Source organism: Heterocephalus glaber, unplaced genomic scaffold, assembly GCF_053883595.1.
Source record: "Heterocephalus glaber isolate CG9 unplaced genomic scaffold, H.glaber_assembly_v1.0 deba00001457, whole genome shotgun sequence".
NCBI classification, from domain to species: Eukaryota; Metazoa; Chordata; class Mammalia; order Rodentia; family Bathyergidae; genus Heterocephalus; species Heterocephalus glaber.
In genome coordinates this window covers 21,953,050-21,970,539 of record NW_028258305.1, presented here as the reverse complement: position 1 = coordinate 21,970,539, position 17,490 = coordinate 21,953,050, and the positions used below count along the sequence as shown (strand labels likewise).

The following is a 17,490-nucleotide window of genomic DNA, read 5'->3' as shown; positions in this document are numbered from 1 at the left end:
CAATGTTGCTACGAACATTGGTTTACTCATAACTGCTTACGTTCTTGCTTCCATTTCTTTTGGATATACATCTAGGAGTGGAATTGCTGGATCACATGCTAATTGTATTTTAAATATTTTGAAGAACCACGAAACTGTTTTCTACAGTGGTTGAACCATTTTATATTGCCTGTAGGAATGCATAAGGGATCCAATTTCTGTACCTCACTTATTATGTTCCAGTTTTGTTGTTGGTTTGCTTTGTTTTTAAAAACTGAATCTAGGGCCTCATGCGTGCTAGACAAATGCTCTACATCTCGGCTCACCCTCAGTGCCCCACTTCTGTCTTTATAGCCATTCTGGTAGATGTGGGGTGACATCTCATTATGGTTTTGACCTGCATTTCCCTAATGACTAATGATGTTGAAAATTTTGTTGGGGGGGTACCAGAGATCAAACTCAAAACCTTGCGCTTGTGAGGCAGGTGACGGAACCACTAAGCTAAATCCAGGGTCCTGATGTTGAACATTTTTTCACATGCTTGGCCATTTGCATATCTTCTTTGGGAAAATGTCTATTCAAGTCCATAGCCCATTTAATAATTAGGTTGTTTGGGTTTATTGCACTGCTGATGTCTGTTTTTCTAAGCCATTAAGTGCGTGGTCTTTTGTTACAGCAGCCCCAGGAAGCTCAGGCATTGCTCACAGCCCAGTGTGGGGGTAGCAGCATCCCTATGAGAGGATTTCCTTGTGCAGAGTGAACCGCCATAGCAGCTACCCCAACGCAGACCCTGATCACCCCCCAGTCGGGGAAGCCTGCAGCTCCGTCCTGCCAAGGCCAGAAACACACAAGCCAAGAGGCCCGGAGTCTTGGTCTCTCTCCCCTCTGCATTCACAATTTGGCTCCTTCAAAAGACTGGGAAATAAAAAGAAGATGCAAGCAGAGCAGCAATCTAAGAGAGGACTGGAAGATTGCAGGAAATGGCGTTTGGTGGACTGTTTGTCTCTAAAGGATGCAAAGACTTGACATTTGTATAGGCTGTGGCAAGATCCAGGGACAGGGAGGGAGATGAAGAGTCACACTCTTGGTGCCAAGCACACCATCTTCTGTTCTTGAAAATCAGAGAACCGTGGGAGATGAGGATTGAAAGGGACCTTGGAGTGTCATCCTTCCCTTTACGATGAAGAGATAGAGGGCAGAGAGGGACAGAGAAGGAGTGACCTGCAGGTCACTCCCCTGCAGCTGTTGGCTCCTGCCATCCAGTCTGTCCTGGTCCATGTGTCCAAGGCATCATGATGTGCTCTCTGTAAAGACAGCTATTTTTTAAACCACCTTTATTTATGTCTCAACAAATTATAAAATGCCTCTTCTCCTTCTCTGCTCTAAGGCCTTTGCCCTTCTTCCCTGGACACCGTGGCTTATGAGGCCCCTGTCATTGCTAAACGCAGCCAAGGGGATGGGACAGGCCATCGGGCTGAGCAGCTTAGGAACCAATGCCCTGTATGCTGGTAAGGCACCATGGCCAACACTGGCAGCAGCCCAGCTTTGCCTCTGGGTGTCCCTCTTCACCAGTGGAGAATCCCAGGGTCTTAGTCTCCCAGTGTTCCTATTCCTACCCAGTTCTGAGTTAGACTCTGGCGATGAGGAGCAGTTGGCAAGGAGAAGCCATCTCTGGAGTGATTCTGGCCTGGAGCCTCGGGCTTGGATCAAGTGGAGGGGCCACCCAGCCTAGACCCTGGTGGACAGGCAGAGAGCAGGACCAGGTTTGCCTGTCTCTTTCTCCCGGAAGCTTCTGTAAGCACCCAGCCCACCTGGCTATCCTATTTCCGCCTCCTATGCTGGGCTCTCTTCCTGAGACAGTAACAGTCGAAACCACACAGGTTCCTAGTGTCCTTGGCTGGTGAAGCAGACAGGGCAGGAACCTAGACCGGCCACTCACCCTGGTCATGGCCCTTCTCTGTGCCCATGTAAGGCCAGGCCAGGGTTGGGAGGGACAAAGGCACATGGCAGCTAGTCCATGTCTCATGACATCAGGTCCCCAGAGTTCTGTAAGCCAATGTCTTCACTCTGTTAACAAGGAAATCAAGGGTCAGAGAGGCGAGGGCGGGAGTCCGAGGCCATGAGGCTGCACAGGAGCCCAGAGCCCTTCCGCCTAGCCAGGCCCCTTCTCTCAGCCTCTCCCGGGCAGCCCTGTATCCCCCGACCCTGCGTTCCCCAGCCTGCACCTCACATATGATTCCAATCACCGAGGGCTTGGCCTCTGCCCAGCGCCTGCAAGCACATCCCACCCTGGTCCCTGGCCAAGTTTCCATCATGGGAGAAAAATGAAAAGATTCAAGGGATACATGTTAATCCCAACGCACAGCAGGAAGAAGTGGGGTGAGAGGGAGAAAGCCAGCACCATCTCTCAGGGCAAGAAGGCCTGGTGGGTAGAAGCAGGCTGTTTTGTGGTAGAAAACCTGTGGCCCAAGATGGGACTTGTGGCAAGACGACCAGGGTCCCCCTGATAGTCACCTCCTCCCTCGGATCCTGTCCTGGGTCATTTTTCACAGCCTTTGCTTTTATTGTTTATTCCACCATCACCATCTCCTGCCACAGATAACCAAACTGAGGCATGGAGATCAAGGGCCAGGCCAAAGGAGTGGAGATGGCTGGAAGACGGGCCTCTGAGCCCCCAGCCTTGGCATCCATGTTGCCGACATGGAACAGCTAGGCATTGCCTGCGACTCTCCTGCCTCCTCCTGCCACGACTCAGTGTTGTCTGACAACCTGCTGACTACCTCTGCGCTACCTTTGCTGCACGGCCCTGGTTGTGTCCCAAGTTCCAGTGTGGCTGCTGACCTGTGCCCATGCATCAACAGCTCATGTCCTAGAGGCTTCCAGGCTGCTTCCCCAGTCCTGCCCGCTTCTTTCTCCCAGACCTGAAACACTCTGGGTGATAACACCTTTCGCAGCGTGCTCACTCCCAGGAGCCCCTAGCTGCAGGCTGTGCACAATGAACATGCTCAGCTACTCCTTGGGGAACTTGAAACAGCTGACATATGTGAAGAATGTAATAGATGAGATAGATGATGAATGTTACGTACCGCAAGGTACTGATAAAAAATTTTAAATTTTAAATCCTAGAAGAGCCATTGATTACTCTCTGCTTTAGGGACAAGCAGTTAACAGTTTGCTGAAACCTCACTAACGCCACAGGATGTGCTAAAAACCCGATGGAGAGCCGGCACACTGACTTAGTCATAATCCCAGGATTCTGGGAGGCTGAGGCAGAAGGACCACAAGTTCAAGCCTAGCCTGGGCAATTTAGCAACTGTGTAAGAACTTGTCTCAAAATTTTAAAAATAATGAAAACGGCTTGGGGATGCAGTTGGGTGTGAAGGCCCTGAGGCTGATTCCCAGCACCCCACCAAAAATCAAACAAACAACAAAACCCTATGGAGGACATCAGCTATCAATGAAATATCAACTCTCGGGTGGGCAGAGCTGTGCCCCTACAGGGAAACAATGGTTTATGATTGCTGATGGCCCTGAGGCGATATAATCCCTCAGAAAATGAGGTCCTCCAGATAAATGTGCTTATTTACCCCAGCTCCTAGCCCCGCTGAGGTCTGAGGCTGGCCCAGGCATCCAAGCAATGCGGGGAGCTCCAGAGCTCAGCTTTTTGCCAAATGGAGGATTTGTGGGCTGAGCAGCCACAGTTTTGAGGCCAACAGCTGGAGCCTAGAGGTGGCCAAAGTTTTCTCAGGGGCTTTGCAAGCAGGTGGGCCCTGAGGAAATGCCTTTGAAACCCAGGGTGTTATCTCATCTCCCATCTCCTCCAAGCCCAAGCCAAGCAGAGCATTTTCCTAACCAAGAGCTGGGAGCCACAGGGGTGGGAGGCAGAATGTGTAGAAATTTCGGAAATGAAGCATTATTCTCAAAAGGTCGTCTCTCTCTCTTTTCTGCCTCCAAAAGACCCAAATGATCACTTTGTGTTTTAGCCAATCTTACTTTTTCAAAGAACTGAAAAAAGGGAAAGACGTTTTTTCAGGATTAATTATAAAATCCATACGGCTGGAAAGATATGGAGAAGCCATCTGTCTTCTGGCCCTCCTTTCCCTAGGCACACCCAGTGCCCGGGGGCCAGTGAGGTCTGCGGACTGCTGGCGACCCACACTCCACCGAAATGCCATCTCCAGGCCCTCCCACCCTCAGCCTACCCATGTCCCCATTGCCGGGGTTAAAGTCCATGTGCAACTCTCCCAGGAACGGGAATATGGCCAAGAGTCTAGAGGAGACAGTGATTTGGGTCCTCTGGAGAGCTAGGGAAAGCAGGCTGTGGGGCTCCGTCTTTCACCAGGGCACCCAGGAGGGCGGGCTCAGCAGCACCCACCTCAGGGCGGTGTCTTCCTGAAGAGCCAGCCCTCTGGTGACCAAGTAAGACACAGTGAATGCCCTTCCATTTCCCATCTGAAGTAAGTGTGCTGGTGGGGGGAATTCTGGGAACAAGGGAGCCTCTCATTCCCTCCCCCACCTCTCAAAACCTCCACATCCCCAAGGTGAGGCCGAGGAACAGGCGGCAGCTGACAGAGCGACTCTGACCAGCTGTGAGCTGAGCAGCCAGGTCCCGGGGGACCCTGGCCCCTGCTGCAAACATCTCCTGACTCTCCCAGCTGCTCACAGGCCTGACTGCTCAAGATGACATTTTCTAAACACTGGAGCAGAGATAAGGAGCAGACATGGAGGGGGGAGAATCTAGGAAGGTCTGGAAAGGGAGCCGGACTTCCTGCAGTGAGCAGGCTGGGGTGCTGGGCCCTGCTGGAGTCAGGGTGGACATGCACTTAGGGACCTCTCACCTGGCTTCACACAGCAGCTAGAGCCTGATCCCTCAGCTGGGCCAGTCACTCCCTGGTTAGAGCAGGTGCTCCTCTGAATGGTTCAGTGCAGGCATGAGCCCCACCAGGCACCTGAGAACTCCTTCGCCCTGCCTAGAGAGGGAAAAGGGTTTAACGAAGCACTGGGCACTACTGTGCCCCAGAGCCTAGACACAGGCTGGCCTGTGGCCTTGTGGCACTTAGTAAATATCCATAAAAGGAATGATGGGCAAAGCCAGGTGTGGTGGTTCACGCCTGTAATCCCAGGACTTTGGGAGACTGAAGCAGGAGAATGGCAATTTCTATCCCAGCTTGGGCACTTAGTAACTTAGAAAGACCCTGACTTGAAATAAAAAATAAAAAAGGGTTGGAGATATAGCTCAGTGTAAAAGTTCTGAACTTAGGGCCAGGGATTTAGTTCAGTGGCCCTGCACCTGCCTGGCAAGCGCAAGGTCCTGAGTTCGATCCCCGGTACCCAAAAAAAAGAGGTCCTGAATTTAACCCCTAGTATCACAAAATAAAAGGGGAAGGGCACAGTAAGATGGAATCTCAGTACTGTTCTCATTTCCATTTCTCTAATGGCCAGTGATGCTGAACATTTCTTCATGATGTATTTATTGGCCATTTGTACTTCTTTTTCTGTGAAGTATCTGTTCATTTCTTTCTTTAATTTTTTTTTTTTTTGAGACAATCTCACTATGTAGTCTAGGCTGGCCTCAAACTTGTGGCGATCCTCCTGCCTCAATCTCCTGAGTGCTGGAATTACAGATGTCTGCCACCACACCCAGCCCTGTCTGTTCATTTTAGTTCCTCAGTTTTTGATTGGGTCTTTTATTTTAGAGAATTTAATTTTTTTTTTAGTTCTTTATATATTTTAGATATTAGTCCTCTGAGAAATAACTGGCAAAATTTTTTTCCCATTCAGTAATTTATCTCTTCCGTCTGTTGGTTGCTTCTTTTGCTGTGCAGAAGCTTTTTAATTTGATATGATCCCATTTGTTGATTCTTGATACTACTTCCTGTCCAACTGGAGTTTTATTCAGAAATCCCTTGCCTATGCCTATGACTTCAAAACTTTTACCTGTTTTATCTTCCAGCAGATGAAGTGTTTCTGCTTTAACCTTTAGTTCTTTGATTTATGCTTGATTTTAGTTTAGTACATAGTAAGAGATATGTGTCTGGTCTAGATTCAATCTTCTCCATGTGGATAGCCAGTTTTCCCAGTACCGTGTATTATATCCTCCAGTGTATATTTCTGGCCATTTCAAAGAGCAAAATAAAAATAGATAATAGGAAGTAGGGAGATAGATCTTTCTCAAATGGGAAGGAGATCAAGAGCCAGAAGGAATGGGGAGAAGGGAGAAAACGGAGATGAAAATGGAATTAAGATGTGTTTGTATACATGCCAAATCCACACAAGGAATGTAAACATTATGTACTGCAAACACGTCCTAATAAAAATTAAAAATAAAATAAGAATCCCATATCCACCCAAAGAAAATGTGACCAGGTCTGGTTAAGCCAGGGGACTTCTCTCTCCTCCCCTTCCACCCCAGCCCCCCAACTCTGGAGCCAGTGACCCCACTCCCACACTGCCTAGCCAGCAGAGGCATACTGGCAGGATTCAAGAGCTTTGGCTTAGCTGTGGGTTGCTGCCTTTGCAAGAGGAGGAAGTGGGGGTCTAGCTCTGCCCACCTGCGGTGGAACAAGATGGTCACCAGACCTGTCCTGCCTTCCCCTACCCTGGCCTTCCCTGGGCAGGATCCTGTTAGTAGTGCTGTGACAGTGCACGAGTGGCAGAGGACTCCCATCCTGGGCATAAAGGAAGATGTTTCCTGGACCCTCTTGCTGTCCACCCAGGGCCTTCTATTCTGGTCTAGCCCTGGGCTGAGATGCTGATTGAGAAGCTGCTGCACTGGTCTGTGTGGAAAACCCTTCCCTGCCTTTGCACCTCCTGGCTCCAGTATTTGTCCCTCTCTTTCCTCCAGATGCAGAGCCCAGGATCCCACTCAGGGGCCCAGGTTTCATATTCTCATTCACTCTAAAACGACATTGTTTGTTTGGAGGAAGGGGAAGGGATGGGAATATAAAAGGAATTAAGACATGTTACATACATGTACAACCTCCCCATGATGAATGTAATATTTATGTACCACAAACATGTAATAATAAAAAGTAAAAGAAAAAAAGGAACAACGCTGTGCAATAGAAATATAATGCAAGCCAGAAATGAATCACACAGGCAATTTAATATTTTCTAATAGTCACATCTTGCAAAAGGTATAAAGAGGAAACTGAATTAGTTTCAGCAATATATTTTATTCAACCCAATATACATATTAATCACATGAATATTATCATTCCAACCCTTCATGCATGTAAAAATGAATGAGATATGTCATTATTTTTTCATAGTGCATTCGCTTCCTAGAGCTTCTATAACACATCACCACAAAGTGGGGGGTGGGGAGCTTAGAAGGACAAATTTACCATCTCATTATTCTGGAGGATGAAGTCAGAAATTAAGATGTGGCCCCAGCCTTTCCCTCTTTGAAGAATCCCTCCATGCCTCAGCCTGGCTTCTGGTGGCTGCGGGCAGTCCAGGGCACCCCTTGGCTTGTGCCCCATCACACAAGGCTCTGCCATCACCAGTCACCAGCTCCCTTCCTCTGTGGGTGTGTGGCATCTTCACGTGGCCTTCTGACAAGGACACCAGTCATCGGGGTTACAGCCCACCCAGGGGAGTAAAATCTTCACTAATTACACCTGCAAAGACTATTTCCAAATAAGGGCACATCCCGAGGCTCCAGGGGACACAACTCAGCCAGGCACAATGTCAAGTTCAGCTTTATTTAGTTGGTAAAGGCAGTGACCTCCCGCTCCTCTGATTCTTGGCTACCAACATTCTGTTACTGTCATTTTCTTCTTCTATTGTCTTTGTCCCTTTATTTTCACTTTGTGGGCCTCAGAGTGAGTCCAGAGGAAAAAGAAACAAGTGAGATGAATCTTAATAACATATATTTTTTAACCCAAAATATCCAAAATACTATTTTCCAACATGTAATCCATATAGAAAATCATCAAAGAGATATTTTTATGTTCCTTTTATATTCTCATTGGTTAGAGTTAGGATTTTTTTTCATTACAAAGGACTCAACCTGGGGCCTTTGCACTGAGCTAAATCCTCAGCCCTTTTAATTCTCTTTTTTTTTTTTTTTTGAGACAGAGTTTCACAAATTCACTAAATTGGCCAGATTGGGCTTGAACTTTTGAACTTTGGCTCCTCCTGCCTTTTAGAGTGCTGAGATGACAGGCGTGTACCACCACGCCCAGTTCAAAATCCTATATGTCTTTAACCCTTAAAGCACACCCCAATTCAGATTGGGCCACATCTAAAGTGTTCAACAACAGAAATGCCCAGTGGCCACCTTACTGGACCGCACAGCTCATGAAGTTAGGAGAAATGTGGGGTGAGCTTTCTGAGGATGCTGGGAATGGCCCTGGGAAGGCCAAGGGTCCCAGCGGGTGGCATTTACCAAGAGCTTCACCACCTACAGGCCTTGCCTGAATACCTGCCTCTGGGAGTCTCTGGGGTGGACAGAGGGAATCTGACAGCACTGCCACATGCAACCAGAAGGAGGCTTCGTTCATTCCCAAGAAAACTGATAAGCACTTGGCTGCTCTCTCATCTGTACTGCCTTGGAGACACAGTTCTCGGGGCACAGTCTGGGCACCTGGACTCAGAGAAAGGGACTGTCCTACTGAGAGTGACCAACGATCTTGTGAGGCACTGTGTGCCCAGAAGAGACAGGGCCATTACTGGGGGGACAGCCAGCCTCCCTGTGCCCACGGTGTGACAAGGGTGTGGCCCTTGCCTGGGGATCAACCCTTTTCTACACCTCCCTTGCAGCTTGGCACCCTGGGACCCCTTCCATCCCTTTTGGGGTTGACTTTGGCTCTGTCTGCTTTGATTTCTGTGTCAATTTCATGGTCACATTCTCAAGGAGCAACTTCATTCCTCCAGGAAACGCCCTCCCACGTCCTGCTTCCTTGAAATGCCTGCAGTTCTTCATCCCCCTGGACCCTGCTCCACATCCTCTGCGTTTTCCTAAGAAAACCAAAAATAACCAGAACCCAGCCTGGAAGCCAGACCTCAGACATGTTGTATCCACCTCTGGGGCCCTGGGATGTGTGCATAGCAGAGTCAGAGCCCTGACTCAGGATGTGCTTGTTGGGGGTGGAGCAGGAGCATCTCCCACCGGGCCTCAGTCCCAGTGACACTGTTCCCCAGCCAGGGCAGCAGGATGACAGATATTCCCTGCACTTTGGATCAGGATGAAGTAGAGCAAGGAGAGAGCACAGGGAGGAGACTCTGACGTTAATGCAGAGCCTCTGCAGTCCCTTAAAATGACAGCACTCTCTCCTCTTTCTCTCATTCTGTTTTTTTTTTCTCTGCAATGCACAGATCTCACAGAAAGGGACTCAGCCTTACATAAGAGACAGGAATCTGAAGGGGACAGGAGCATGGTGACTCATTGCCTTGAAATTTCCAGTGGGTTACACATGTTCTCTTAAATGATTTCTTAACATTTATCTTTAATGGTTGTCAAAAAATGGACTTGGGAGGCAGACTGGGGTGGGGATACTGTGTCAGAGCCGGAGGGCAGGGAGGGAGGCAGGCTAAGGCCTCTATGGGGGCAGGGAGGAGGTAAGGACAGGGCCATCAGGTCAACCTCAAAAGGTCCTTGTGAGAATCCAGGAAGAAAGGCGAGTTGTCACCACCTCCAGAGCCCAGGCAAACTTTCTCCCATTAACCCATCTATTGATTGTTTCAGCAAACTCAATTATCTAGTCTTCAAGCCAGGTATGCCTGTAATCTCAGCTTTCTGGGAGGCTGAGGCAGGAGGATCACAAAGCTAAGCCCAGTCTGGGCAACTTAGCAACCTAGTGAGACCCTGTCTCAAAAAAAAAAAAAATATGGGCCAGAGATTTAGCTCAGCGGTGCCGCCACCTGCCTCACAAATGCAAGGTCCTGAATTTGATCCCCAGTACCAAAAAAATAAAAAAATTTTTTTTAAATACTGTAAAAGGGCTGGGGATATAGCTCAGCACAAAGGCCTTGGGTTCAATCCCCAGTACCGCAACACAACATAAATTTCTAACCTTCAGAGCATGGAGGGGAAGTTCCCTTTGCCCCTATACCTCATTAATTCATCCCTCTAGCTGACTCTCATATTTGTGTCAGCCATTTTCAAAGAATCATAAAACAAAGACCATCTTTGATAATTCTATCTTCTCATTTTATTCAGGCTCTTAGAGCAAAGTTTCCTAAAGTCTAGTCCGCGAACCTCAAGTTTCATGAGATGTTAAATGGTGTTATATTTTTGAAATCTAATCGATTTTGGAAAATACTGGATTTTAAAGGTGAATGTGTTTCTTTAGTGCCCGATTCTAAGATGTTCCTAGAGGATGCCATGCGGTGTATCAGGGCCCGGCCTTCAGGAAATCCTGCCTTTGTGAGGCCCAGCCTGGGCGGGACTTTGAAACCTCACCTCCCATGGGGGCACCGGCATCTACCATGCAGGGGCCTCATGTGTCCTCATGGGCAGCCACTGTGTTGGATGCGTAAGAACCACTGGTATCAAGGAGCAGCTCTAACTTTCACAGACTCTGCTCTCCGCAGAGGCCACCTTCCATCCCACCTGACCGACTAGACTCATAATTTTGGAACTGTCTCCCTATGTGACATGTGCCTTGTCTACAGAGTGTGTTCCCTGTGAGATTTATGCACATTATTCTCCCTCTCTTTAAGCATTGTGAGCCCAAGAAAAAAATCACTGGCAATAAACTGTGTGATATATGGAATCTTGCTTTGATCATTCTTTATTTTAACCACATACAACAACTGAGATCTGGGAAACGAAGAAGAAAAGGGTTGGTTTGTTTGATGGAGAATAAATGCTATGAATATTCAACCACAGAGGCATGATCAAATAAATAAAAGGATGCTGCATAATACATGGAAAGAGTGCCACAATTAATAGGTGAAAAAGAGGCTACAGTACAGAAGGGGAAATTTGTTACTTCCCAAGGTGGTTGGTGGAGTGTCCCAAGAGAGCCTCTTAGGAAATGGGAAGCCCCCACAGATGGCCTGGATGGCTAAAAGGAAGCAGAGTGTGGCAGGGCCTCCTGACCTACAGATTACAGAAGGAACAGCAGGAATGTGAGAGGTAGGGCTGCCGATTGGAGTATCAGAGGCTATTTAGTTGCTAGGGGTATGAAGAAGTGGCAGGGAGGACTCCTCGGGCACAATGTTTCAAGGGGTGGAACATGCTGTTTTAAGTCATGCGCCAACTTGTCACATGAGCTCATCCCCTTCTCTACCCTCAGGCCACCAGTAAGTGACCAGGGCAAGTTTTCCTGCAAGGGAGCTCAACCAGGTGTGGCTCCCACCCTGCACTCCTGAAGTCCTAAAGGGCTTTGGATCTGTCACCTGCAGGAAATGGATCTCTCAAAACAGATATCGTGAGCAGAAGTGAATGAAAGGACTATTGACAGAGGTGTGGGCAAGCTGAGAGGAACACAGGGGTATGCAGGCCCCCAGCTGGCGACACCCAACACCTTTAACTCCACTGAGGCAGGGAGGGGAGGGAAGGCTGTGCAGCCTGCATTGTGCTCCCCAAATCCATATGCTGAAGCCTTAATTCCCATTACTTTCCAAGATGTCTGTATTCAGAGATGGAGCCCTGCAAAGGGGATTCAGTTAAACAAGTGGGGGCCTACTTCAATCTACTTGGCATCCTTGTAAGAAGAGGAAATCTGGTGTTAGGACTGGTGCTGCATGCCTGCAAGGCTGAGGCAGGAGTTTGAGGCCAGCCTGGGCTACACAGTGAGTTCAAGGCCAGCTTGAACTACGTAGTGAGACCCTGTCTCAAAACAAAACAAAACAAAAATATAACAATAAGAGGAAATCTGTACACTCAGCGACACCACGGACATACACACATAGGCAGAAGGCAGCCACCTGCAACCCTAGGAGAGGGGCCACAGAAGAAATCGAGGTATCCCTCGATCTTGGGCTTCTAGCCCCTCGGACCTCAAGAGAAAGTTGTCCATGGCTCTGGTGCTCTGTTCTGACAGTACAGGCATACAAGGAGGCCCCAGCCTGGTCTCCTTCCTCCTCACAGTCTCAGGCTGGCGCCCCCTGTCGGCCACACCCTCCCAAAGCCAGAGGGCATGGGAGTAAGTGGGTGTAGTGGGGAGGTGTCACCTCCAAAGTCCAGAAAGCTGGAGAAGGCAGACCGTGGACCAGGACAGAGGGTGTCTGAAACATAATGCATCATAGGAGGGGCCACAGAAGCTCCTGACCCAAGGGTTATGAATAGGACCCACGATGGCCTGGCATGAGCTGGGTACCACTCCAAACAAGACTGGAATAAAACCGGAAAAATGGCAATGGTTGGTAGGATAGTGGCTGGGGAATTTTTTTCCCCAAGCTTTTCTTTACCAATATGGTTATAATGTTTTTAGACTAAAAAGAGATAATCCAGAGGTAGATTTTTTTGCGTGTGGTGGCGGTATTAGAGATTGAACCTGGGGCCTTCACACTGAGCTCATCCCTAGCTTGCTTGCTTGCTTGTTTGCTTTTTTCTTTCTTTTAAATTTTAAGACAGAGTCTCACTAAACCACTGAGCTGCCCAAGCTGGACTGGATTTTGATTCTCCTGCCTCAGCTTTCAAGAGTTACAGGGAGGCACCATCATGCCTGGCACAGAGGCAGACTTTTCTATAGCTTAATCTAGCTTGGGCAATGGCTGTCAGGTCAGAAGGGCAGTTCGAGGACAGGTGGCACCCTGGGAATATCTTAGGACCAGCATAAGAGCAGTGCCCAGACCTTCTGCACACATCAGTCCTTGGGTTCCCTTGTGGTAAAGGATAGACAAAGAGTGGGACCTTCTTGGGTGTGACAAGCCATGTCCCCAGGCCTAGACTCCATCTCAATGTGGGAGCAGCACTCAGGGCACAGCCTAAAAAGGAACAGATGCTGGGATGAGACCAGCAAGGCCTGGGGCTGCCTGCCTGACCCTTCTCTGCAGACCGGGGTCAGCACTGTAGCCCAATCCAGCCAGCCCCTCCCTGCCTGTCCCCACCCTGGTCTCCAGCCTAGGAGGTGCTCAGGCAGTGCCAGATGAAAATATACTTGTCCCCTTATGCAAAATTGTTGTGGGGTTGATGCTCAACTGCTCCTAAGCCTTCTGAACCCCTGGGAACCCATCAAGGGGAAACCTTGACACAGGACCACTGACCTCACGTGTCAGATCAGGCCTGGTGGTCAGAACAGATGACACACAGACACCTGAGAACGTGCGGGGACCTTGACACAGCTCAGCACAGAGGCCGCTGAGAGACAGCCCAGCTGTGGCCCTGGACAATGTGAGTTCATAATAATCTGCCCTCAGAATTCGGCACCTGGTGTGTACATGCCAGACCCCTGTGTTCTCCCAGTACTACCTCTTCTAACATTCCTGCCACTCCACAGGCGGCATGACTGTCTCCATCATGTGAGTGAGGAAAGTGGGACACAGAGGGTCAGGTAAGCATTGTCTGCTCACACAAATGACCATGGTGCTGGACCTCAGCAGACCCCAGGGGCTGCTCTCCAGATCTCTGGTCTCTTTCCCTCTAGAGGTGTTCCCTCTGCCCACAGGAAGCAAGGTCAATGCCCATGAGCAAGAAGCCTTCCTGAGAACAACAGGACTGGCAGTGTGAAGTCCCAAAGAGCCCCCGCCTCCTCCTGGCCACCCTGCCTCAGACTGATGAGGTTGTCCCCAAAGAGAGCCGACCTTCTTCCTCTCCTCACTGGGGCTTGACCGAGGCTCAGCACTCCCGTGGCCCTGCCTGCCCAGAGGACCTACTCGCTCGCCCTCTGCCTGGGGCTCACAGAGCTCCAAGAAGAATTATCATGGGTAGCAATAGAGACAGTCCATTTCTGAACCCTTCAGCTTCCAGGATCTTTTTTTCTTTTTCTTTTTCTTTTTTTTAGTGCTAGGGATTGAACCCAGGACCTTCACCCTGAGCTACATCTCCAGCCTTAAAAAAAAATTTTTTGAGGTAGGGTCTCACTAAGTCCCTAATTTTCCCACGCTGGGCTCAAACTTGTGATTGTATTACCTCAGCCTTCCAGAGTGCTAGGATTACAGGCATGTGGCACCACACCAGGGTTGACCGCTAAGATCTTAACTAAAGCCCACTTGTTTAGGACACATTGGTCAAATGAAGGACACAAGCTGAGTGTCCTCTGGGACAGAACAGCACTCCTCCCTGGCCACTGCAGCCCCCTTTCCTGGCATCTCAGACCTGGACAAGGGACAGCATGTCAGTGGCCCAGCTCTCTGGCTTGGAGGGGAGAGAAGGCTTTTAATCTTCCTTTTCTGGAGCCCAGAAAGTGCCCTTTCTTAATCAGTTCCACATTATGCAGCCCTTGCCCCAGGGGAAAAGCTGAGTCAGGAAGTCGCAGAGGGAACAGGGCCTCCATTGTCCCTTGATAGAAAGCTGGAGATGGCCAACCAGCAACAGTGGAGTTTTCAGTTCTCTTCTATACATTCAAGGAGCCCAAGACGTTCCAAGGCAAGCCAGACAGCAGATGCTCAGTAACTCACCAGTGTTTTCCAACACGGGCCTGCACATAAAATATCTCCTGATTCTGATGCTGGTGCATACGGATGCGAGCCCTCCATAAAACAAGCAGCAAGGGGCATTTATCCAACAGGGACTTCCCACAATCTTTTTGTGTCTGCCCACAACAAGAACAAACACACCCTAAGGAGCCCACCAGCAGGACGGTATGTGTCTGGAGGGTGAAGTGGTTATTATTTCAACCCCCTCATGTTGCCTCTGAGGAGGCTTTTGAGCCCTGAGAGGGAAAATCTTTTGACACAGAAAGTTAGGAGAACAACACCTTAGGCACCACACAAGCCAACTATGGGACTCTTTTAAATGGGAGACAGAATATACTTTTCTTACCTGTTCTTTAGTGAAGCAAGAAGCAATAGGGATACATGTAACTATCATTAATTAAAAAACGGATTCAAAGTGGCCTAAGCAATAAGAAAGCTATTATCTCACATAACAAGAAACTGCAAGGTAGGTAGCTCCATCCGGAGGACACAGGCTCTTTCTGCCTGCCTGTCCTTCTGTCCTTGCTGTCATCAGCTTCAGGCCTGTCGCTGCCTGCAGGGGCTCTATGCAGGGGCTTTTGCTACCTTGTGGCTGCCACAAACTGTTCTCCTCTGTGAAGCCCCTATGCCAAGCCACTCTGCCTTGGAGCCAGTTGACTATGGACTGAAACCTCTACAAACTGTGAGCTAAGGTTTAGATTCAGGATTTGTTCCTAGTGTCCAAGACTTTGACAAGAAACTGACAGAGGCTGATGCTTACCTACAGATCTTGATTGAACAACTAAAGCTTTGTGACAACAAGCTTCAAAACTGTAAAGATGATGAACAGAAAAAGAAAACTGAAACTCTCAAGGAGACAACAAATAGCATGGTAGAATCAATTAAACACTGCATTGTGTTGCTACAGATTGCTAAAAGCACCATTAACCCTGTAGATGCAATATATCAACATAGTTCCTTGGAGCCTGTGATCAGCATAATGCCTTCCCAGACTGTCTTACCTCCAGCAGCGGGCATTCACCACCTAGTAACAGTCTGACTTCTCCAAGCCATGTCAACTTGTCTCCAAATACAGTCCCAGAGTTCTCGTACTCTAGCAGCAAAGATGAGTTCTATGACGCTGATGAATTCCATCAAAGCAGCTCATCCCCAAAGCGCTTAACAGAGTCTTCTGGATCTGCCTCAGTCTTGACCCACAGCAGCTCGGGAAATAGCCTAAAGCTTCCAGACACCATGGAATCACTGAATTCTTCCATGTCCAATGGAACAAGTGATGCTGACCTTTTTGATGCACATAATGGCAGAGATGATGATGGGGAGGCAGGGTCCGAGGAGGAGCACAAAAGTGTCATCCTGCACCTCTTGGGACAGGTTAGGCTCAGAATGGATCTGACTAAGGTAGTTCCAACATTTATTCTTGAAAAAAGATCTCTTTTAGAAATGTATGCAGACTTTTTTGCACATCCAGACCTGTTTGTGAGCATTAGTGACCAGAAGGATCCCAGGGATCGAATGGTTCAGGTTGTGAAATGGTACCTCCCAGCCTTTCATGCAGGAAGGAAGGGATCAGTTGCCAGAAAGCCATACAGCCACATTTTGGGTGAGATCTTTCAGTGTCACTGGACGTTACCAAATGACACTGAAGAGAACACAGTGCTACTTTCAGAAGGACCTGTTCCTTGGGTTTCTAAAAACAGTGTAACATTCGTGGCTGAGCAGGTTTCCCATCATCCACCAGTTTCAGCCTTTTATGCTGAGTGTTTTAACAAGAAGATACAATTCAATGCTCATATCTGGACCAAATCAAAGTTCCTTGGGATGTCAATTGGGGTGCACAACATAGGGCAAGGTTGTGTCTCATGCCTAGACTACGATGAACATTACATCCTCACATTCCCTAATGGGTTATGGAAGGTCTATCCTCACAGTGCCCTGGGTGGAATTAGGAGGAGAATGCAGTATTAATTGTTCCAAAACAGGCTATAGTGCAAACATCGTGTTCCACACTAAACCTTTCTATGGGGGCAAGAAACACAGAATTACTGCTGAGATTTTTTTCTCCAAATGATAAGAAGTCTTTTTGTTCAATTGAAGGGGAATGGAATGGTATAATGTATGCAAAGTATGCAACAGGGGAAAATAGTCTTTGTAGATACTAAGAAGTTGCCTATAATCAAGAAGAAAGTGAGGAAGTTGGAAGATCAGAATGAGTTTGAGTCCCCCTGCCTTTGGAAGGATGTCACTTTCAATTTAAAAATCAGAGACACTGATGCAGCAACTGAAGCAAAGCACAGACTTGAAGAAAGGCAAAGAGCAGAAACCCGAGAAAGGAAGGAAAAGGAAATTCAGTGGGAGACAAGGTTATTCCATGAAGATGGAGAATGCTGGGTTTACGATGAACCATTACTGAAACGTCTTGGTGCTGCAAAACACAGAGTTCACGCCTGATGACCCAGGTGGTAGCTCCGCCTAATGAAGCAACAGTCTTCCTTTGGGAGAACCTATTGCTCCCTTCTTACGGCAGTGGTTCCTATCTCAGGGATACTGGACTTTGATGCAGATGAACAATTAAAGCAGGAAAAGCTGCTTTTTTTCCTCTGGCAGTTACAATTTTGACTTCAGTCCTGAGAAAACCTTCGGGTTTTGAAACAAGATGTCTGCTCTTTTCCAAACCGCATGCTTTGAAAAGCATTTATAAACCCAAATCTCATACTCGCACTCTAGTTTTGCTTTTAAGATATGACATACCAAGTGTTTCCTACCTTATGTATCTTGGGTTACATATGTATATGTATATACACACGCACACACATATATATACATACACATAAACAGATACACATTGATGGCAGATTTTCATAAATACTCATCTGTAAATACTGGTTCCTCAGAGTTGTTTTAGAAAACTAGCGCAATGTATCAAAAATCAAGTGTGTTAGGAAATTTAGTTATTTCATCTATAATAACTTTTATTTTAGA

The 17,490-nt window shown here is 48.1% G+C and overlaps 1 pseudogene; it reads left to right on the top strand.

Moving 5' to 3' along the window:
• The first annotated feature begins 2,679 nt into the window (after positions 1-2,679).
• On the top strand, positions 2,680-16,974 carry LOC106008893 (oxysterol-binding protein-related protein 9 pseudogene; annotated as a pseudogene).
• Positions 16,975-17,490: the final 516 nt, after the last annotated feature.